Genomic DNA, 24569 nt, shown 5'->3' with positions numbered 1-24569 from the left:
CCAGAATTGGACACAATACTCCAGTTGAGGTCAAACCACTGTTTTATACAGGTTCATTATAATTTCCACGCTTTTGTACTCTATACACCTCTATTCATGAAGCCCAGGATTCCGTAAGCTTTTTTAACTTTTCTCTACCTGTCCTGTCCCCTTCAATGATTTGTGTACATATACCCCTAGGTATTTCTGTTCATGCATCCCCTTTAGGATTATACCCTTTAGTTTACATTTCCTCTCATTCTTTCTACCAAAATATATCACTTCGCACTTTTCTGCCTTAAATTTAATCTGCCACGTGTCCGCCCATTCCACCAGCCTATGTCCTCTTGAAGTCTATTACTATCCTCCTCATTGTTCACTACACTTTCAAATTTTGTGTCATCTGGAAACTTTGAAATTGTTCCCTGTACACCCATGTCCAAGTCATTAATATAGATCAAGAAAAGCAGTGGTCCTAGTACCGATCCCTGGGGAACACCACTGGATACCTTCCTCCAGTCCGGAAAACAACCGTTCACCACTACTCTCTGTTTCCTGTCACTTAGCCAATTTTGTATCCATGCTGCCACTGTCCCTTTTATTCCATGGGCTTCAATTTTGCTGGCAAGCCTATTATGTGGCACTTTGGAAATCCATGTATTCCACGTCAACTGCATTAACCTCCTCAACCTTCATCAAAAAACACAATTTGCCTTTATTAAATCCATGCTGGCTTTCCTTAATTAATCCACACTTGTCCAAGTGGCTGTTAATTTTGTCCCTGATTATTGTTTCTAAAGCTACCCCACTACCAAGGTTAAACTGGCCGGCATATAGTTTCTGGGTTTATCGTTGCCCCTTTTTTGAACAAGGATGTAATATTTGCAATTTTCCAGTCCTCTGGCACCACCTTGTTTCTATGGAGTATTGGAAGATTATGGCCAATACCTCCACGATTTCTTCCCTCAGCGTCCTTGGATGCATCCCATCTGGTCCTGGTGACTTATCTACTTTAAGTACAACCAACCTTTCTAGTACCTTGTCTTTATCAATTCTTATCCCATCCAGTTTCTCTACCTCCTCTTTCACTATGTCTATGGCACCATCTTCTTCCTTGAAGACAGATGCAAAGTATTCATTTAGCACCTCAGCCATACCCTCTGTCTCCATGCGTAGGTCTCTCTCTTTTTGGTCCCTCCTCTTACCACCTGTTTACTATTTATATGCCTATAGAAGACTTTTGGATTCCCTTTTATGTTAGCTGCCCTTCTATTCTTATATCCTCTCTTTGCCCCTCTTATTTCTCTTTCACTTCTCCTCTGAACCTTCTATATTTAGCCTTATTCTCCGATGTACTCGCGACCTGACATCTGTCATACGTGCTCTTTTTCTGCTTCATCTTACTCTATCTCTTTCTTCATCCAGGGAGCTCTAACTTATGTTGCCTTACCTTTCCCCTAGTCAGAATGCACCTCGACTGTACTCGAACTATTTCCTCTTTAAAGGCAGCCCATTGTTCCACTACAGTTTTGCCTGCCAATCTTCGATTCCAATTTACCTGGGCCAGATCCGTTCTCATCCCACTGAAATTTGCCTTCCTCCAATTAAGCATTTTTACTCTAGGTTGCTCCCTGTCCTTTTCCATAGCTAATCTAAACCTTATGATGCTATGATCACTGTTCCCTAAATGTTCATCTGCTGACACTTGCTCCACTTGACCTACCTCATTCCCCAGAACCAGATCTAGCAACGCCTCCTTCCTCTAAGCCTTAAAAAATAATGGATAGATATCAAGTATATCAGTAAACAAGCATGTATGAGGGTCACACACATACATTGAAGATGTATAAAGGAGAAAGGTATAAGGGAGGAGAGGCTTCCAGAAAGAAATGAGACAAAAGCAGAAAGCGAGAGGGGAATAAATGGTGGAAGACGAAGACAGAATGAAACAAGAAGAGTGGAAAAGAAGTAGTGATAAAATTTATAGGAGATTTATTTTGTCCACAAGCACGGCCATGGGAGATCAACCATATTATGCATTGTGTTCCATGGTATTGCACAACTATCACAAAATAGTGTATCCAGCAAAAACTATCCATAGTTTAAACCTTTCTAAGTTTTGATGGGAAGTTTTTTCCCGCAATACTTATTAATCAGTATGCGAGAAGTTTGAATTAAGTAGTTTCTAATGTCCATTTAACAAGCTAAATGTTACAGTTTTAAAGACAGTGCAAGAACAGAGACACCTGGGAGTGTTTGTGCACAGATCTTTGAAGGTGGCAGGACAGATTAACAAAGCAGTTAATAAAGCATGTTGGATCCTGGGTTTTATAAATAGAGCCATAGAGTACAAAAGGAAGTTATGCTAAACCTATATAAAACACTAGTTTGGCCCCAGCTGGAGTACTGTGTCCAATTCTGGGCACCACATTTTAGGAGGGACGTGAAGGCTTTGGAGAGGGTACAGAAGAAGTGGTCCAGGGATGAAAGATTACAGTTACGTGGATAGACTAGAGAAAGTTGTTCTCCAGAGAAGGCTAAGTGGGGATTTGATCGAGCTGTTTAAAATCATGAAGGGTTTAGATAGAGTAAATAACACAACTTTCCAATGGCTGAAGGATCGTTAACCAGGGGGCACAGATTTTAGGTGATTAGCAAAAGAACCAGAGGTGACATGGGGGAAAAACTTTTCTATGCAACAAGTGGTTAGGATTTGGCATGCACTGCCTGATAGGGTGGTTTATACAGATTCAATAGTAGCCTTGGAAAGGGAACTGGATAAATACTTGATGGAGAAAAAATTGCAAGGATTTGGGGAAAGAGTGAGGGAGTAGGACTAACTGGATTGCACTTTGGAAGAGCCAGCGCAGACTCGACGGGCTGAATAGCCTTTTTCTGTGCTGTACTATTCTGATTCTCTGGAAACTAAGCAAATAAATCTTTAGGTTGGATTATTAATTTTTGACGGGCCTTGTTGGCACTGTCGGAATATTAGGTTCCGCACACGGAGTATAAACCTTTTTAAATGATCAGTTTTGATTCCAGTTATATTATTTTAAAGCATATGCGGTACATGTCTTGCTTTAAAGCATTTTGGCACGACATTTTTTTAACTATTAATGTGGCCTCTATATATACGCACAGTCCCTGGTGTGTCATCAGAATCTCTTTGCGCAGTAATTCCTTGTAGCCCTTTCCAGACAGTTTAATTTTCTGCCAATTAAGCTGCATAAAAACCAACCAATTTCTTTCAAAACAAACATGGTCCTTTTCTCTAACAATATATAAAGGGTAAAACAGCCTTCTAATCCTTGCATAGTAGATATATCAGTTTTACCCATTGCGAGCACCGTCTGTCCTGTATGTGACTTTCAAATCGCCTGTATGCAGGAGCTGTACATTTTCAAAATGACTTCTCTAAAGGTCCTGTTGTGAAATGAACAATAAAACTGCAGTATCTAATGCCATTTCCAAATTTTTATTACTTTATCTTTTTATTTATTTATAGTAGAATAAAAATGTTATAGTTTGTTCTCATACCACTGATTTTTAAAGTAAAAGTTAACCCCTGGTTTTCCCAGATTGTGATTTTCTGTTAAACATTTTGTTTGGCAAATGAATCCTCATTTCTCTAGTTTTATTGGGCCCAAGTTTCGGGCCGCGCCTAGAACGGCGCAGCCCCGACCTGGACGCCCGTTTTTCGCGCCACAAAGTGCGCCTGAAAAAACTTCCAGATTCTCCGGCTCCCTGCAGGTCCTCTGGCCCTCAGCGCAGCGCAGCACAAACTGTAGGGGGCGGAGCTAAGTCCCTGCGCTGAAAACAGTGCAGGGATCTCTGCAGTAGCTCTAGGCGCCCAAAACTGTGTGGGAGGGGCCCGAAGCTGCGTGCATAAGGCTGCCTCCCATGCCCAGCTCCTGCTTCCTCCGGACTCGACCCGACCCGACTTGACTCCCGCTCCCACACCCCCCACCGGACCTGACCTCCGCTCCCGACCGATCCCGACCGATCTCCTCCACCCGCCCCCCCTCCGCCCCGACCCGCGCTCCCTCCGATCTGCGCTCCGGACCCGACGCCACCTACCTGTCAATCCGGTAAGTCTAAGCTCGAAGTCTTGGGCCCGGCCCGTTCAGCCTCCCTCTCCTTTCTTTCTTTCTTTCTCTCTCTCTCCTTTCTCTTCTCTCTCTCTCTCTCTCTCTCTCTCTCTCTCTCTCTCTCTCTCTCTCTCTCTCTCTCTCTCTCTCTCTCTCTCTCTCTCTCTCCCTTCTCTTCTCCCCTTCCCCTCTTCACCTCCCTCCCTTCTCTTTCCCCCCCCCCTCCCCTCCCTCCCTCCCTTCTCTCACCCCCCCTCCTCCCTCCCTCCCTTCTCTTTTCCCCCCCCTCTCCTCCATCCTTTCTCACCCCCCCTCCTTTCTCACCTGCCCACCCCCTCTTCCCCTTCCTCTCCCTCCCCTCCACCCCTCGCTGTCAGAAACACAGACACTGACAGACAGAGAGTGAGAGACACACACAGACAGACAGATAGAGACACTGACAGAGACACGCTGGGGGGGGCATCCCAGCATGCTGTAAGTAGAAAATGTTTTATTTATTGATTTAAAAAAAAAATTATTTCTTATTAATTTTTTTTGATTGGTTGATTTATTGATGTTTTTAATCATTTATTATTGATAATGGCTCTTTATTTGTAAAACTGAAGTGTTTAATGTTTGTAAACTTCCCTTTTAAACCCCCCCTCCCCCCATTCCCTACGCCTGATTTGTGACCTACGCCTGATTTTCTAAAGTGTAGACAAGGTTTTTTCGACCGTACAAAAATCTTCACTTACTCCATTCTAAGTTAGTTTGGATAAGGTTTCACTGCCGAAACTTTGAAAACAGGCGTAAGTGGCCGGACACGCCCCCTTTTGGAAAAAAAATTCTGTTCCAAAGTGAAACTGTTCTAACTGACTAGAACTGGAGCAAACTAAATGCCGAGAATTTGAATTTCTAAGATACTCCGTTCTACACCAGTTGCTCCAAAAAATCAGGAGCAACTGAGGCCGAAACTTGGGCCCATTCTTTCAGATATACTGAATCCTTTCTACTTGTCTCCAATCTCATTAGTTAGAATCATATTGTACAGAAGGAGGCCATTTGCTCATCAAGTCTGTGCTAGCTCTTTGAAAGAGCTACAAATTAGTCCCACTCCCGTGCTTTTTCCTTATAGCCCTGCAAATTGTTCATTTCAGGTATATATCCAATTCCCTTTTGAAACTTACTATTAAATTTGCTTCCACCGTCCTTTCAGGCAGTACATTCCAGATCATTACAACTCACTGACTCACTGCGGTTTAAAAAAAAATTCTTAAATCATTTTCTAGGACATAAGAACATAAGAAATAGGAACAGGAGTTCTTTTGCCATTAGTTACTTTGGGCTAGAATTTCCCCCAAATCTGCTACTGCCGGATTGCTGCCCAAAATACCGCTAATATTTAAAAATTACCGCAGGCGAAAAATTCCGCCTGGCGGAAAAAATGGACGTTACACTCAGATTCTAGGCGCAATCCTGGGCCGATTGGGCGGAACTTAATCTAATTGGGCGGCAATTACTAAAATTTAGACCGAAGCTACGGGTTGGGTCGGTGGGGGGGGGGTAATTTTTTCAATATACAAAAAAATAAATAATAATATATTCTCAGGACCCTTTTACACATAATTGCTGAAAAAGAAAGTAAAAGAAAACTTTAACTTACCTGTTTTTGCAGGGCTTCATACCTACTGCCCAGCTCTGGCTGGTTTCTCGTGGGCGTTTTTTTTGACTTACCTATAGGTCACCGCTGTGACAAAACTCGGGTGGTGGCAGTTTTTGGACGGTGCTAGTCGACAGTCCGCTCCCCAGCGGTATTTCAAAACTGCCAGCTGAACTGTTTTCCAAAATTTCCACCGGGTGGTTTTCCGCCCAAACTGACCAATACCACCGAAACACCAGGCGGAGATGCCGTGGGAATTCTAGCCCATTGTACCATTTTGTCAAAGCAAGGATCAGCATTGTGAATCACCTTGGCACAACAAACTGTTTATTCTTTGCGGTTTTCCTCTGTTAGTGTCAGTCGGTGAAAGACTTGAGGCGGGACAAACTGTATAGGTCGCCTGCTCACCTAGGGAGCTTTTTAGCCCACCTGACTAGCCTGTATACTCAACCAAATTTGCCAACCAAATTCGAGTGTTTCTCAAACATATAAAAGTAATTTAATGTACCAAATTTATTTTAATACTCTTTTAACTTGTAACAACGAAGTCCAAACTTGACTTCTTTCAGGTGCAGAGACAGCTTGGGTTTTGATTCTGTAATGCAGTATATGCTCAGCTGCAGACCAGCTATGAAATTGAATATTAATAAGGTGGACTGTCAGGAATGTTTCTAGAAAGATGCACCATCGTGTTTGGCCTGGTAGCTGGCATCATGGTACTCCAGGATTGCCGTAACCTCCTCCACCATTGGCCACAAACCTGTCCAACCTTTGGATTTGGCACTCGGCCCAGTGCTACCCAATACAGATCCTGAGCAAGTGAGCGAAAGTTCTGGAATGTGACCTTGTGTTCACGTCCAGAACATTCTTCATCTGCCTGTCTCTGGTGGCAGTATCTCTGCAAATGCAGATGCTATATATTTAACCCTAAATGGGTAACTAGCAATGCCATCCCTTGAAAGCTGGTCTCTGTGATCGACTATAAACATCGCAGCAGCAGTCAGGGCAAAGCACGTTGACGAGGGAGGTCCTTCCAGGCTAGGGGTGATGTTGCTTTGTTGGACAAATTGAGTGATTGAGCAAGATACTTGCTCCGGCTGGTATCCAGGCCACTATTTGTGAATTATAGAATTTTTGATGTGCTTGCCATTGTAGAATCCTTTAAGTTGAATTGTGCATTGGCCTTGAAAACCTTTTCCATTGTTCCAAGAAATTGCAATTGTTCTAGAAACATCCAAGATAGTGGTCTTGAGATGAATAGCTTTGTACTGTCTAGTTCATGACAGTCTTTCTCTCATTCTGCAGAGGACCTAGACATGAATAGGGCCAGAACACTCATAGCCATAGTCATAATCATGGCCAGATGGCTTGAAGTTCCAGTCTATTTAAATCTAAATAGTTTTATTGATTATACTGACAAGTCTGTAAGTGTCTAGTCTTGATCATATGTAAACAAACGGGGAGGCACTTCATTCAGCTTGTTCTTCCTCAGTGCCATGGATATTTGTCACCGACATTGAGTTCACTTCATGATTTTCTGCTCACCAGCTCGAGAGTTGCTTGATCTGCCATTAACTAAGGCAGGGAGATGAGATGGCTGTTCTACAAGTGCAGCGACTTTACATATAGGCCAGCATGCAGAGGGTTGTTCATTGGACTATTTTTAAGGATGTTAGCTGAAGCAGCTTGCCTGCTTTCACTCGGCATTGTGATCTTGATCTGATGGCTTGGTGACAGTGAGCGCTTTGTCTCTGCTGTGCTCCAAGAAGACATTGGGGCCTAATGTTGGGCTTATTAGTATCTTATACTCCAGCTATATTTCTATTTAGTGTTAGTTAAGTATGAATTGTAGTATAAAAGGATTTGATTATAAGGTGTAGACATTGGCTTACAAATTCTTATTCACACTACGCTTAGTGTTGGCGTAAAGCAGGATTGATTAAAGGAGGTAGTCTCGCTCTAGTTTGCTTTGTGCCATGACACCTCATTTACACAACACAAACATTGAGGGTGAGGGGTCTGACTGTAGCAAAGTAGAGAGGCTACCGTCTCCAAGCATTCTTTCTCTGCGATCAGTCCAGGCCCTGATTTAAGATTTGGTCCACTAACACTTTTAATTGTCGCCTCCGTGCAAAGCAAAACCATTTCACACTGACCCTACAGGTCTCTGGAGTAAGTCTTGAACCCACATTCCTCTGACTCCAAGATGAGAGTGCTGCTATTGAAAGGCTCTAGTGAAGATTCACTAGAATAATACCAGTTAGGTGAAATAGTTCAAAAATTGGGACTTTTTTCACTACAACAGAAAAGTTTAAGGGGGCAAATTAATGTAAGTTTTCAAGATTCTGGAAAGCTTTGAGAAGGCAAATCATGAAAGATTGATTCCACCGATTTGTGCTGTCCTGAAGGTATGGTCACTTTTCCTTTTTCCTTTTTTAAAAAAAAAATGAGCCATGTCAGAGATTTACAGCCATTTATCCAATTGTACTGCATTAGATAACATTTTTAGAGTTAAGTTGGCTGAACTCTGCTTATGGAGAGATAATATGTATGTTTAAGGCGAAATGAATGTTATTAGGAGGGTGTTGGAAGAGTTTTTCAAGTCCCTTGATTAGGATCTCCTCTTGGATAGGAACTAAATGGCAGATTGACTCGGACTTCAGAAGAATAGATGGTTTTGTGGTTAGTTTCACACCAATGAGGAAGCATTGCAGTTTGTGCTTGGATTAGCTGCAATGAGAAGGATTGAGTGGTATGAAGCCCGTCTCAAATGCAACCTCTGGAGTCTAAAGTGGAAGGTGACGAGATTAGAATTTGTAACTTCTTATTCCAAGAATGGATTTCTTTATTTAGTCTGCTTTTTAATTTCCATTTGAAATGCACACAAAAAATCTATTTTGTTGAGATGTTTATATGCTCTGTAAACTGGAAAAAGAAATCCGTATTTAAAGACTTAAAGATAAATGCACCGTGGCGATAATATCTGGTTTATAGAACTCCATAAGAGCAATTTTGTCCCCTTTTCTGAAGTTGCTGCCTCTTGTTTGAGTATGCTTCCATGAGCACTGGCAGCCCTTCAGTATCCATCAAGTGTGTATTTCACAAGTGTGGGCCTAAACTGTCAACTTTGGGAAGTTGTTAAGTTAAGCATGGCATCACAGCTGAGCCTGATCTTGTCTGTGTCTGACTTACTTACTCACACTCTGTAGCACCCCAATTGCAGCCCTACGTGATATCTTACTGACTCACGACCAGCCAGGAATTGAACCTGGAATCTGCGTGGCCAAGTACTGAGTTGGCTGATTTCGGTCAACTTGCTATAATTGGCCTTTACTCTCCTGGCTCAGCGAAGGGGGGGAAAGCCAGCCAGGGTGTCGCGTCTGATTGCTGTTAAGCGGCACCTGCTGGAATTGGCTGTAATTTTGGCAACAAAAAAAAATTCAAACTTGTTTGAGTACATTCAGACTTGATGCCAGCAGCACCTCCTCCCCTGTTGGCTGTTTGCAGAAATTCAAAAGTTCCAGGTCACCGCACACCATTTTCAAGCAGTGCAGCAGGTGGCCGTTCCACTTGGATGCTGTCACACCGTGCTTAGATGGAACTCTGAACTGCAAGGAAACTACCTGAACAATGTTCTAAGCCTAGAAAGAAACATTCCAGCCGCAGAGAGGTCAGTTTCTACCTTGCCTTTCATTCTGCTGGGACCAAACCAAAACATTTTATATTTAAAAAAAAAAAGAGGAAATAGTCACTAGAACCACACGTGCTGAGCGATGTCGTGAAATCAGAAATGCAGTAGCAGTATAAAGAGACTGCTCTTCTCTTCCTGTCGGTGCAGCTAATCCAGAGAAACAATTATGTAGCGTTTCCCCACCCAGTGGTGTGAAACTAACCACAGAACTATATATTCCAGTACAAGCCTCTGACAGCTCATTTACATGATCGCACTTCATGTTGTATCTGGTGCACTTCTGAAAGCTGTGCAAGTGGGCAAATACGCTTTTACAGCCTCCTTGTACTGCCGTTTAGTTAGGAAAGCCGAGCTCCACACATTTGAAGCGTGCTGGGCTGCTCACAGCCTGCCACTTCCGGCGGTGACCTTTTTAATGTTGGAACTCTGAAGGTGATGCAGGTAACTTTTTAAACTTCGCTGGCACGAAACAGTACTACACTTCGAAACTTCTAAATGGGACATGAGTTGGCCAGTCATTTTAGTACTCAAACACACAATGACAAAGCGCACTCTTCCAGCTCCTCCTTGGGTATTTATCACGTGTTAAACTTGCATATGCTCTTGGATGCAGCAACCACTATTGATGCCAGGGACTCTATATGAAAATCTGTTTGGAATACTGCAGTAGAATTCTGATTGGAGTTTCGTGGTCTGCAATTCAAAGAGCTGACTGTTGACTTAGTATTGTTAACTTCCAGATGTTGATGTCGTTGCCTGGTGCTGTGGTTAGTAAACTATTGTCCTGCGTCCAAAGGAAATGGGATTAAATTAAGGTTGTAGTATCTGATACAAAGCCCAAAATATGCAAAGGCGGTTGTTTTCAAAATGGTATGTAAAGTTGCTTTGACTGTATGGTCTGTCTAAATATGCAAAATTGCATTTGGGGCTTTTTTTGTTTTTGGGATGTGGGCGAGGGTAGCATTTATTGCCCATCCCGAGTTTTCCTGAGGTGATGGTGGGCCTTCTTCAGTTGCTGCAGTGCTTGCAGTGGTGGATCTCCCACAATGGTTTTCGATGAGGAATTCCGGGATATTTTCCAAACAGTGAAGGAATGCTGATGCATGTCCAAGTCAAGATGGTGTGTGACTTGGGAGAACTTGGAGGGAAACTCTGAGGTAATGGTGTTTCCACAACATTGCTGCTGTCATCCTTGATTGTAGAGGCTGGAGGGGTAGAAGGCTCTATTGAAGTAGCCCCAATGAGTTGCTGTAGTACATCCTGTAGATTGTACAAACTATAGCCACAGTGCACTGGTGATGGAAGGGGTTGATATTGAGGCCAGGAGCACCAATCGAGCAAACTGGATGGTGTTGAGCTTCTTCACTGATTTCTGCATCTGTACTCATCCAGGCGAGTGGTGAGTATTCCACCACACTCCTGGCTTGGACCTTGCACACAGTGGAGAGGCTTTGAGGGGTTTGGAGGTAAGCTACTTGTTGCAGAGTACCCAGTCTGAGCCCTGCTCTTGTAGCCACCACCTCTCAATACTTACACTGCCTCTGTTGTTGGACTGTGTGTCTGCAATTTCCTCCCATTGAACTTAAACTTTGGGAAGACTGAAGCCCTGCCATAAACTCTGTACCCTTGCTTCTGGTTCCATCCCATTCCCCAGTCATGGTCTCGGGTTTAAACAGGCTGTTTGCAACTTCAGCATCTGTTTGACCTTGAGCTGTGATTGCAGTCCCGTGACCTCTTCATATAAAGACTGCATCTTCTACCTCTAACATTGCACACCATCGCCCTACCTCAGCCCACCTGCTGTTCAACCCTCATCCATGCTTTTGGTACCTCAACTTGACTATTCCAGTGCTCTCCTGGCTGGTCTTTCACCCTTTATTAAACTTCAGTTCTGCAAGGGCACCTTGGTGCTATGGGGCTCCTGTCAAATGCTGCCTTGATATCAATGTTCCGTTTGCCTGTTCAGATGTTGGCGTACATGTGGAAGCTGACCCCGTGTCTTTGGATGAAGATATCTACAAGACTGTGTAGCCTACAGTTAAAGTCTGATGTACAGCATTGGGCTGTAATAGAAAGGACATTAAAGCCACAAAGTGGATAATGTTAGCGACAAGAAGCTATAGTTTTGAGGAGAGACAAGATAATGAGACCATTTTCCACTGGAGGAGAGGGGCTGAGGAGATTAATACAGCTTGTAAAATAAGAGTTTCCATGGAGGAAGAATATTTTCCCTTGTTGAGGGATAACTGGTGAAAGCAGGTCAAAAATGTAAAATTGTCACTGAGTAAGCAGAGGAGCTAGGCAAAATGTCTTTACGCAGATCTGTTGCAGCTTGGGATGCTTTGCCACAGGTTGAGGCAGAGACCATTGCAGCTTTAAGGGAATTAGCAGATTAATATTTGAAACGCCTTGGGACGTTTTACTACATTAAAGACAGTATATAGATGCAAGTTGTTGAAGCAGGAGGAAGATATGGGGCAATGGGATTAGTTTTGAATCACTCTTGCAGAGAGCCAGGATGGGCACGATGAACTGTGACTGGCCCCCTGCACTGTAAACATTTATGTTTCTGGAATTTGTCAATAGGGGAGGAAGGAGGGAAAATCACCCCATGATATTTCTCTGCAATTTTTCTGGTTTCTTTGAGTGTTGAGTGGCAGAAATTGGGGAGAAGATTACATGCCAACATCCCTGGGAGGTGGGGGGGTGACGGCGGTGTTGATAAAAGTGAGCAGAAGAAAAAAAACAGTATTATGCTGCCAGGGACAGATAGAAGAAGTGGATCCTAACACTGTCAAAAAATGTAATTATTAAAGCACTATAACATAATTGAGGTGGGGTTGGGAGCTTGCGTACTGGAAGAAATCTGAGAAAGCACCGTACAGAAGGAGTTACGTATTCCCTTCTGGAACCCATTTTGTTACCATAGTGATTGTTTCTGTCACAGAGATGTGCACACATCATGAGCTGGGTGTATGCGAATGTACAGCGGCGTGAACATAGACCAGTATAGATGGAAAACAGTAACCCTTTGAGATCTTGCAATGTAAACTGATCCACGGCACTGAATTCTGAATTCCAAATTGAAATTCAAAAGAAATGTAACCCTTGCATGATTTAACCACTTCACCGTCCCCAGCTTTCCTTCTGTTAATCCTCACCTTTGTTGTTCACTGATGCCTCGGGCACCTTATTTGTGGGATCAGGAATAATCCTATGATCCTTTGTGAAGACCACAGCAAATAATCCATTGAAGCAATTATGCAGTACCCTGACCTGCAGTGACAGCCCTGCCAGTCTTGTACTTGGAGACATGTCCGTCCTTCACCCTATGCGTTGCTGCTTTTTCTGATCTGTTTGTGCCCATCAGATTGTATTTCTGATTCTGTCTTTCCTGTAATCAATGTAGGTATCCCCAACTGCTTGTTCCTTTCAGCCGTAGCTTATTCAGGGATACGGTAACATAGTGGTCATGTTACTGGATTAGTAATCCAGAGACCTGTCTAATGGATCCGAAGACCAGATTTCAAATCCCACCACGGCAGCTGGGGAATTTAAATTCAGTTACTTAAATAAATCTGGAACTAAAAAGTTAGTATCCGTAATGGTGACCATGAAACTACGCCGGATTGTTGTAAAAAACCATCTAGTTCATTAATATCCTTTACGGAAGGAAATCTGCCATCCTTACCTGGTCTGGTCTGTATGTGACTCCAGACCCACAGCAATGTGGTTGACTTTTAAGTGCCCTCTGAAATAGGGCAAGTCGCTCAGTTGTTTCAAACCGCTACGGCAAAGTCAGCACTGTGGGAGCACCTTCACCACAAAGACTGCACTGATTCAAGAAGGCAGCTCACCACCACCACCTCGAGGGCAGTTAGGGATGGACAATAAATGCCGGCCTTACCAGTGACGTCCACATCCCATGAATGAATTTTAAAAGGAAGATTTAGTTTTGGTTCTTCACCTCTGTTCTCTTTTTCAAGCCTCAGTCCCAGATCAGGATGTTGTGTTTATGTACTTCGCAGAGTATCCTGGTTTAATTTGGTGTAACTTTTCCTTTTAAGTTTTTTTTCTCCCCCACCTTTCTATACCAGTTTTCTGCACTTCCTTCTATTTTCTCTTCTGAAATGTCAAACGTCAAACAGCTGATCTGCATCACGTGTTTAAGCTTCAGCTCGGCTCGCTCATCATCCTTGACCTTGCTGACCTACAGTGGCTCCCCGTGTCTTTAACAGATTGTTCTTAAAAGGCCGCCTCCCACACTACACAAGCTGTCATATCCTCTTGTCCTCAGATTCTGGCCTCCTGTGTAACTCTTTCTCTCCCCCACTCCCCATTCCCTCTACATCACTGTCAGTGGAACCTTCAGCTACTTCGGTTCTGCTGTATGGAACTACCACACCAAACCCTTTCATCTCTCAAACTCCCTCCCCACCTTTAAATCCCTTCTCGCCATACATCTCATCAACCAAGCTTTTGGCCATTTCTCCTATAAAGGCTGTACTCCCGTTTTTCTACATTTGAAGGTGCTGTATAAAGGCTAGTTGTCTCCTACCCTATCCTTAGCTGCATCCATATGTGCATACTTTCAGAAGGAGGTGTCTGATTAAGATCAGGATTGCAAACTTCAGTGGGGTGGGGGGGGCGGGGGGAGGAGAAGAGGAGGATCCTTACATTATGGAGTTCTAAAATCCATTTTTTCTTTGTTGAAGTACAGTTTGTGCAATTACCGTACAATAATTCAATTCAGTGCTCCCGTAAGTTGCTGTTTTTATTATAGTTGTATTTCAGTTTTTTGAGATTGTTGTCCCAAGTGTGTTTCTGGCACATCTAGTGTGGCTAACTGATGTGACATCCTACATGGCAATCTGGAAGTACCCTGTAAAACACATGGATCATCATCATGCAAGTTTCTGGATGAGATCAATTCCAAAGAAGCCAAATCTAATGAGAAAATTACCCCAATATGTAGAGTCTTTGGGCCGAAGATCACTGAAAAATGCAGATGATGATGGCCATGTGGCCTATCATGCCTCATCTGTCTGGAAAGCCTACAGTTTCCCTCCCACCATTCATCATATCCAGCTGGCTCTCAAATGACTCTACAAAGTTTTTGACTATACTATACTATAGTTTTGATCGCACTCTTCATGATCCTCCTGACATCAATTCTAAATATTCTTTTTGAATATATACTTCTTATCCAACTGTTTACCTAAAGCAATGCTCTGGCTTTATTTTTGTTATTAGTGTGTCATTTAACATCATGAAGTGATCTCTCAGTAGCTTTCCTTTCAAGGATAAAGAGCCCAAATTTCTTGAGCACCCCCCCCCCCCTCCTCATGACTCAAACCTATTGGGCTAGAAATTGACCAGCCTTGCGCCGTTTTTTCGGCGACTTCTTTTTTGCCGGTAAAAGGTACTCTCGTAAATTGGCCAAAGTTGTGCGCCAGCGGTTTTGAAATTCTGCTGAAAAGCGGACCGCCACCGTGCAACAACAAAAAAAAAATGCGACCACTTAAAATTGGCCGCTCGGTGCACCCGTACTCTGGGTGAATAAAATCCGCCCAAGAAAAGCTTGCGTTGAAGCCCCAGAAACAGCAGTAGGTAGGAAGACCTACAAAAAAGGTAAGTTAAAAGTTTTTATTTTTAAATTCTTTTTCAGCGATTCGTTAGTTAAATGTATAGAGAATGTTTTCTGTTAAATTTTATTTTTGCAATTTTTTTTGTTTTCTCCCCTCCCAGGCCCTGTCTTTTTGGTGGTAATAGGCCTTGGGCTAAAGTTGATGAGGACCGCAGTTTTCACCGCGAATGCTCGTGCAGCGCCATTTTTTACCGTCTGGTGCATTTTGTTGCCAATTTTATCCCTTTTTTAAAAAAAAGCGGTATTTTTTTAAACTATTTTTGGCGAAAAATACCAGGAAAAAAACACGATCACCAAAAGACCAATTTCTAGCCGCTAATGTTTAGGATCAGCGTGTGGCTCTTCTGAGCACTGCCTTCAGGACTGAGAAGATAATAATAGAACTAATGTCTAAAATTACTGAACATGCAAGTACAAAAATTGTGAATTATCACTTAGTTTTGTAGGAAACACAACTGAAATCAAAGGTGTTTTATGGATTTGAAGATGGTAAAAACCAAATTAATAAAAATGCACTTGGCGACCCAAGTTATTTACTTGACATTAGGCCACCATTAATTCCACCTGAATACTGCTTTATTTTATCTCGGTTTTAATAATTCACCGGCTTAAGTTCAGTCCCTCTTGAATGCTTGCAACAGATTTAGTTATGCTTTATTTATTGAGGCTGTTTTTTTTTCTTCTTTCAAAGGCATAGTCTTGGATAAAGCCTTACAATGGCCAATTTTTCTTCAGCGTTTGTATGAAACTTGTTTCTCTCTAGCCCTCTCCTTGCTTCCTTATCTCGTTGCTTTTCACACACTCTCTGCACGCTGCAAATGAGGAAACTTTGTTTTTTCCAGTGGTGGACCTTGTTTCCCGCCCACCCCGAGACAGGCACATGAAAACATTAGTCCCTGCTTTAGAGTTTCCATTTTTTTCCAAGTTCCTTTTACCGTTACCTGGATATAAATTGCCCTCCTGTATTTGGGGAACATAAAAAAAAAATGATTGAAGAAATGACTCGTATTCCAGACCTTACAATAAGTCTGATCCTTCTGTAGAGATATTTAAGTAGCCAGTGCTGAATGTTGGCTCGGATGTATTGCGAGATATTTGAAACTAGTATTACTGAATTTTATATTTGAATTTCATCCCTACATTGATGATACTGCCTGATCGCTCAAGACTTGGTAGAGCAGTCAAGTGTCAGTAGCGCTTGTGACTTTTATCAGTTACGATCTTTTTAGTCTAACTTGCGAATCCAAAATTAAATTGGCATATGCAGCTGCGGTACATTGAAGCATCAGCACAAGGTGTGACCCACTCTGCTGAGCTCTTCACCTCCACTTTGCTGCTACGGTGGGATGCAGGGTGGCCGTTTGAGAAGCGTAGCCTGGGGCCAACTAATAAAATCAGATGCGTGTGAGTAGGTGGATGGGTATGGAATGCAGGGTTGTAACATGTCCTTTTTATAAAAAAAAAAAAAAAAAAATGTTTTTAAATTGGTCTGTTTGGAATTTTTCAGACTAAATATTGGTCTGTAACAACCAAGCTGAGCAAGTAAAATGAAGCACGCCAGCATTGAGTGTGATTTAAGGTTTGTTATAGCTACCCACTTTTTCATTGGTGCCCTTATCAGTAGATGGTGTAAGTTGATGGAGAAGATTGAGCAGGTGGCGGGCAGATGCTCTTGAGTCTTTGCTTACTTCTGTTACCTGAAAGATTGAGCTGATTTAACTCTGCGTGTTTGTCTCCAGATCTTGAATCTCAAATTACTGGCTCTCAAAACTGAAATTTTCAGCTAATTGGAGAGAGAGTCAGCATGGATTTGTAAAGGATAGGTCATGCCTGACAAACCTGATTTAACTTTTTGAAGAGTTGACTAAAGTAGGGGACAGGGGAATGTCTATAGATGTTACTTATATGGACTTCCAGAAGGCATTTGATAAAGCCTGTCATAAAGAGACTGTTAGCTAAAGTTGAAGCTCATGGAATTGAGAGCAAATCATTGACCTGATTTGGAAATTGGCTGAGTGACAGGAGACTGAGAGTAGGCAGGCACTCTAATTGGCAGGATGTGACTAGTGGTGTTCTGTAGGGATCTGTGTTGGGGCCTCAACTATTCACCATATTTATTAACAACTTAGATGATGGGACAGAAAGCCACATATCCAAGTTTGCTGATGACTCAAAGATAGGGGGCATTGTAAGCAGTGTAGGTGGAAGCATAACGTTGCAAAGAGATATTAATAAATTAAGCAAATGGGCAAAGCTGTTGCAAATGAATTTCAATATAGGCAAATGTGAGGTCATCCACTTCGGAACTAAAAAGGATAGAAAAGTGTACTTTCAGAATGGTGAAACATTAGAAACAGTGGAGGTCCAAAGAGACATAGATACTTGAAATATTATGGACAGGTACGGAAAATAATCAAAATGGCTAATTGAATGCTGGCCTTCATATCAAGAGGATTAGAATGTTACAGCTATATAAAGCCTTAGTTAGATCACTGCTGGAATACTGAGCAGTTCTGGGTACCACACCATAGGACAGATATATTGGCCTTGATCGAAGTTCTCAAAATATTAAGCGGAACTGATAAGATGGCTAGAGAGAAACCTATTTCCGCTGGTGGGGAATCCAAGACTACAGGGCATAATCTAAAAATTAGAGCCAGGCCTTTCAGGAGTGAAGTTAGAAAACACCTATACATGCAAAGGGTGGTAGAAGTTTGGAACTCTCTTCCACAAATGGCAATTGATGCTAGGTCAATTGTTAATTTTAAATCTGAGCTTGATAGCCCTTAATACCTTTGGTTATCAAAAATCTATGTGGCAAAAGCAGGTAGGTGGAGTTCTGTGTCAGATCAGCCATGATCTCACTGAAAGGCGGAACAGACTCGAGGGGCTAAATGACCTGCTCCTGTTCCTCTGTGAGATTATCTATGAATTCTAGCTAATGAATGATGAATTTCTTTTGTGTCTTTGTCATCCGAGTTGAGGATTTGTATAAGTGACAAAGCTACATTCCCGTTGCATTGCCCCTCTCCCTTCAGGCACAGTCTAACCTGCCGTTCTGGTCTCAACTATTTTGATGTAATGACTGCTCAATTTTGACATAATGTCAGCTCCTCTCTCCAGGCTCCTGTGGCTGTTCATTGCTTCATAGTCTTTTGTTAATAAACCAGAACCAGACAGTCGAGGCTGGCTCAAGCTTCCATTAGCTTAGGGTTCTTCTCTTACTGAAGTGCATTTTACTCTCAAATCTTTTCCAATGTACCGCTTTTTTTTCTACTTTTATACGGTTTGTCATGATCCAACTTAATAGAAGTTTCACTCAGCAGCAACTTGTGATTGTGCATTGCCTTTAATATAGTAAGATCTCCCAAAGTTGCTTCACAAAAGATGAAAATAGTGCAGAGAAGGGTAAGTTGAAGGTAACTTAAGGCAGTGAGCAGAGATGGTTTTGAGGAGGCTTTTAAAATGGGGAAAAGAGGGTAGTAATGGATCTAAGCAAAGTGTGGGTGGAGTTGCCTCAGTCAGCAAACGAGTGAGGTTTGAGACAGACTGGCATGGCAGGGTGGGGTCAAATTTTAGAGAAAAGATAAAGGCCCTGAAATTCCGTTCAAACTCTTCCCGCGGGCAAACGACAGAAAGAGAGAAAAAAGATGCACACTTACCTGTTGCTGCTGCGCCCGTTGGAAATTCCGAGCCTGAGGCATGTCGCAGCGCGTACGCGTGGGGACGTGCGCAGGCCGAGATCTGGAGACAGCAGCCAATCAGGTGAAGTATAGATTCTCATTCATAGTAATCAGCCATGATCTTATTGAATGGTGTTGCAGGCTCGAAGGGCCGAATGGCCTACTCCTGCACCTATTTTCTATGTAATAAGAGAACCCCCACCCAAAACACAATAAAAAAAATAGAAAATAAACTACATATTTAACATTTAAATTAAAATTCTTATTAAAAAAAATATATATATTTCCCCGACTTTTCTAAAGTTTTTTAAATTAAGCCTTAAAATAAACTATCGTAGTGGGGAGGGTTAAATAAAATGTGTTTTTATAACTTTATTTTTAAATGTTTGTGTATTCTTAAACACTTGCGCCTGTAAAAGTAGTTATACGCCTCCTTTTTCAGCGCAAGATTTTAAAGGACATTTGCAGGGCAAGATATTCGTAAATATCGTAAATCTTGCCCTGCAAATGTCCTCGCTCCCGATCTGCGGATGATCTGTCCAGCCAGCAACTTGACAGATCGGAATAGCCGGTTTTCAGCGCATGCACATTGCGCACTGAAACCTGGCTTTTCCAATGCTTTCCCGGGTCCGTAGAAGAGAAAATACATTGGAAATATTTTCCGTTGCAGAAATTTAGACGAGCAAGTCTTCCCCCCCCCCCCCCCCACCACACCCCTTGCACAGACTTGATGTAAATAAAGCAGAAAGTAATGCTAAAGGACAGTGAAACTTCTATTAAGTTGCGAACAGTGTGTATAATAGCTTTCAAACATTGAGTTGGAATTTAGAAAACAGTGCAGCACCCACCATAGTCTGAATATGAATGCACTTGGATGATTGATGGTCAATATTGGGAGTTCCAGCAAATTTTAATGCCATTGGAAAGTTACCAGGAAGTGTGTGGTAAATCTGCCATGTGTTCAGAGTTTAATTGATCGCTGCCAACTTAATTGTATCATACCAGGTTTAGCATATTCAGTTTCAGTCAGAAAATGTGGTCTTGCTTTCTACCCATTTTTGGATTTTATTTCACTTGGTATATTTTTTCCTTATCCGTATGCTTTTATCACCATCTGATGACATAAGGACATAAGGAATAGGAGCAGGAGGCGGCCATTTTGCTCCTCGAGCCTGCTCCGCCATTCAATAAGATCATGGCTGATCTGATCATGGACTTGGCTCCACTTCCCTGCCCGCACCCCATAACCCTTTACTCTAGAATTTTTTGAGGATGTAACTAGTAGAATGGATAAGGGAGAACCAGTGGATGTGGTGTATTTGGACTTTCAAAAGGCTTTTGACAAGGTCCAACACGAGATCAGTGTGCAAAATGAAGGCAAGTGGTACTGGGGGTAATGTATTGACGTGGATAGAGAACTGGTTGGCAGACAGGAAGCAAAGAGTAGGAATAAACGGATCCTTTTCAGAATGGCAGGCAGTGACGAGTGGGGTATCGCAAGGTTCAGTGCTGGGACCCCAGCTATTTACAATATATATTAATGATTTAGATGTCGAAATTGAAAGTAATATCTCCAAGTTTGCAGATGACTCTAAGCTGGGTGGCGGTGTGAGCTGTGAGGAGGATGCTAGAGGCTGCAGGGTGACTTGGACAGGTTAGGTAAGTGGGCAAATGCATGGCAGATGCAATATAATGTGGATAAGTGTGAGGTTATCCACTTTGGTAGCAAAAACAGGAAGGCAGATTATTATCTGAATTGTGACAGATTAGTAAAAGGGGAGGTGCAACGAGACCTGGGTGTCATGGTACATCAGTCATTGAAAGTAGACATGCAGGTACAGCAGGCAGTTAAGAAAGCAAATGGCATGTTGGCTTCATAGCTAGAGGATTTGAGTATAGGAGCAGGAAGGTCTTGTTGTAGTTGTACAGGGCCTTGGTGAGACCACACCTTGAGTATTGTGTGCAGTTTTGGTTTCCTAATCTGAGGAAGGACATTCTTGCTATTGAGGGAGTGCAGCGAAGGTTCACCAGACTGATTCCTGGGATGGCAGGACTGACATATGAAGAAAGACTGGATCGACTAGGCTTATATTCACTGGAATGAGAGGGGATCTCATAGAATCATATAAAATTCTGACTGGATTGGACAGGTTCGATGCAGGAAGAATGTTCCTGATGTTGGGGAAGTCCAGAATCAGGGGTCACAGTCTAGGACCGAGATGAGAAACTTCTTCACCCAGAGAATTGTGAACCTGTGGAATTCTCTATCACAGAAAGTTGTTGAGTCCAGTTGGTTGGATATATTCAAAAGGGAGTTAGATGTGGCCCTTACGGCTAAAGGGATCAGGGGTTATGGAGAGAAGGCAGGAGTGGGGTACTGAAGTTGCATGATCAGCCATGATCATATTGAATGGTGGTGCAGGCTTGAAGGATGGCCTGCTCCTGCACCTAATTAGCGTTTAAAAATCTGTCGATCTCTGCCTTAAATATATTCAATGACCTAGCCTCCACAGCTCTCTGGGGCAGAGAATTCTATAGATGTACAACTCGCTGAGTGAAGAAATTCCTCCTCATCTCAGTTTTAAATAGGCTGCCCCTTATTTTGAGACTATGTTCCCTAGTTTTAGTTTCCCCTATGAGTGGAACTACACTCTCTGCATCCACCTTGTCGAGCCCCCTCATTAACTTACGTTTCAATAAGATCACCTCTCATTCTTTTGAACTCCAACGTGTATAGAATCAACCTACTCAACCTATCTTCATAAGTCAACCCCCTCATCTCTGGAATCAACCTAGTGAACCTTCTCTAAACTGCCTCCAATGCAAGTATATCCTTCCTTAAATATGGAGACCAAAACTGCACACAGTACTCCAGGTGTGGCCTCCTGTAGCAGGACTTCTCTGCTTTTATACTCTGAGGTTGCTGTCCGACTGCTGACAACGGTTTTACACCTTAAACTTTAAGCTGCCCTCTTTATTTACGGATTCTGACTGGATTACAGCATTTTCAGTTTTTTAATTTCTTCTGTTTACAAGTTTTTCTTTTATTTATTTTCTCTTTTGGTGGTTGCATTTCTTCAAAGCACCATCTTGTGACAAATCTCAGTGCTGAATATATCATTCCCAACAATTAAAGTGTACCACTGCAATAATTAATTTTCATAACAATATTTAATCCTCCTTTGCTTGTCAAACACGTACTCTTAACTTTCCACGAGCAGCACAACGACCGATACTATACATGAACAAAAATCCCATTACACCTCAAAAAGAGCAAATTTGACTTATTCAGTCAAAATTAGTAATACATTGGGAGTGTTACGCTATATATCACCTATTGTTATGACTCAGCATATCCGCCATGTCAGAGTGCGGAAGTTCTACTCGTGCGCAAGTTGGGTTCAGATTAACTCATAAACCACAGGACTGAAGCAGAAGTGACTTAGTTGGCAGTTGACCTTCCTTTGCCACTGATACTCTGTTCTACTGTGCTTTGCAATCCCAGACAACTGTTTTTGAATACTGATATGTAATGACTATGTACATTTTCTTTGCTGTTTAGGGATTTTTTTTTCGACTGCTCAATTTTGATTTTTGCCCATTTCCTAACTCTGCTTACCCAGCTATTTCCGTATGCCATCGTGTTATTTGGGTTGTGACTGAAGGAATTCTCTCAGGATTTCATGAAAAGGCGAATTAATTTCCATGCATTTTTGACTTTGCTCGTCGTGTGGTTTTAATGTAGGAAAGTTTATTTTGGTACCATTTTCAAGGATATTTCGCTATCATACTGGAACATGTTCAGGGGCTTGTATGACATTTTAAAACTTCATTGGAAAACCATATCTTCTCTATCAACAAGCCCACCTACTTTCACCTCTAATCGCCTGTCTCCCTCCGCCACTGCCTTAGCTCATTTGCTGCTGAAACCCTCGTCCATGCCTTTGTTACCTGTAGACTCGACTATTCCGATGCTCTCCTGGTCAATCTACCACCTTGCACCCTCCGTAAACTTGAGCTCATCCAAAACTTTGCTGCCCATATCCTAACGCACACCAAGTCCTGTTCACCCATCACCCCTGTGCTCACTATCCTACATTGGCTCCCAGTCTGTCAATGCCTCGATTTAAAAATTCTCATCCTTGTTTTCAAATCCCTCAGTAGCCTCGCCCCTCCCTATCTTTGTAACCTCTTCCAGCTCTACAAGGACGTGGAGCTTCAGCCATGATCTTATTGAATGGCGGAGCAGGCTCGAAGGGCCAACGGCCGCCTCCTGCTATTTCTTAATGTTTTTATGTAAGCCTCCGAGATCGCTGTGCTCCTCCAAATCTTGCCTCTTGCGCAACCCGCAATTTCATCGCTCTACCATTGGCGGCCGTGCCTTCAGCTGCCTACACCATAAGCTCAGCTATTCTTTCTGCCACTCTGCTGCTCTCCTTCAAGACGCTCCTTAAATCGCACCTTTTGACCAACCTTTTGATTAACTGTTCTAATATCTCCTTATGTGACTTGGTGTCAAACTTTGTCTGATAATGCTCCTGTGAAACACCTTGGGATGTTTTACTACATTAAAGGCGCTATATAAATGCAAATTGTTGTTGGCAGTCACTGAGCTCCATTAGTGCACTTGCAGCCTTGAATGCAATGCAAAAACTATTTTAAAAGAAAACCTTAACCGTTCACCATTGTTTTTTCATTTGGGTGACGTTCTATAATTTCGCTATCTGCTGTCATTGTGGATGGATGAGTAACATTCATGGTGGTCAAGTTAGTATTCATTCTCCATTTGAATTCCTTCATACAGGGGTCACAAGTACAGATGATGATGTCCTGGTGAGTTTTCCACGGGCCTGGTGAGCAATGTGTGAAGCTTTGTTGCTGGTAATCTGTGTCACATTATGAATTGTTTCACAATTTTGAAATCCAGCTGCAGCAGCGTTTGTATTTCGCCTTAATACCAGGTGACTTTATCTGGCACTGTTCCAGTTTGAATCTTGTATCTTCAGCCAAACCCCGTCAGCGTTGCCACAGGTGGAGTTTGGCATGGAGTAGGCTGTCCTCGAGTCCATCAGTCTGCATGATCTTTGATGGTATTGAGTGCAGAAGAGGGATTTATCGACCGTTTGCTAAGCAGGGCTACAATATGCCATTGGTATGCAGATTGCTGAAGTTTCAAACAGTGAGAAGTAGGGTGGGCATTCCTGAAGTTTCCCATTTTGCCAGCTTTTTCAGTCGCGTTTTATTTGGCCCAGTGTAGACCAGATGTGATTATATAATGAAATAAAAAACATTTCAGCTGATCAAAAGTGTTCTTTCCGCAGGCTGCGAGCAATTTGCCCTTTCATGGTCTTGACTCACTTTTCTTAATCTCCTAAGAGAAGGTTCTGCAAAGTTTTCCGCCCTGTCTGCTTCGAGCACAATTCTGGGATACCTATTTTACCTATTTAGTCTATGGTAGATTTCCATGGTCTCATATAAGATATAAAATAAATTAATTTACGTAACATTACCTGTTTTTCCCCAGGGTTTGTACCAATTCAGAGAGCTGAATTTGCAAGCTGTAACACCATGGTCAATCATTTTGGGGAGAAATATTGGGGCTGATAATGCAATGGTCGGCACCCTGTGCAGGCCCGAGATCTTCAACATGCCAATGTGCGCAATACAACCATGTTTCCCTGTGGTATTACCTGTGCATATTAGTGGTCATTTATCGTGACCTGATGATTCTACCCTCCGATAGTTATATTTGAAGTTCATTAGATACGCCACTAGAGTTGATAGCCAATAAAACCTTTATAAATCTTGACAGCTGTTGTCAGATTTGATGTTGGGATTG

At 42.4% G+C, this 24569-nt stretch overlaps 1 protein-coding gene across 6 annotated transcripts in view; it reads left to right on the top strand.

Moving 5' to 3' along the window:
* zmynd11 (zinc finger, MYND-type containing 11) overlaps nt 1-24569 on the top strand; it is a 223277-nt gene that overhangs the window by 42415 nt on the left and 156293 nt on the right. For 2 of the 6 annotated variants that reach the window (XM_070881597.1, XM_070881596.1), the window contains exon 2: nt 23535-23563. The exons of the other annotated variants lie outside the window; for them this stretch is intronic. The gene's annotated coding sequence lies outside the window, so the exon portion shown is untranslated. The remainder of the gene's footprint in view (nt 1-23534; nt 23564-24569) is intronic. 6 annotated transcript variants of the gene reach the window in all.

The sequence above is a fragment of the Pristiophorus japonicus genome, chromosome 5 (assembly GCF_044704955.1).
Source record: "Pristiophorus japonicus isolate sPriJap1 chromosome 5, sPriJap1.hap1, whole genome shotgun sequence".
Taxonomy (NCBI): Eukaryota; Metazoa; Chordata; class Chondrichthyes; family Pristiophoridae; genus Pristiophorus; species Pristiophorus japonicus.
Note: the sequence above shows the minus strand (reverse complement) of the source record. Positions and strands in the feature narration are given on the sequence as shown.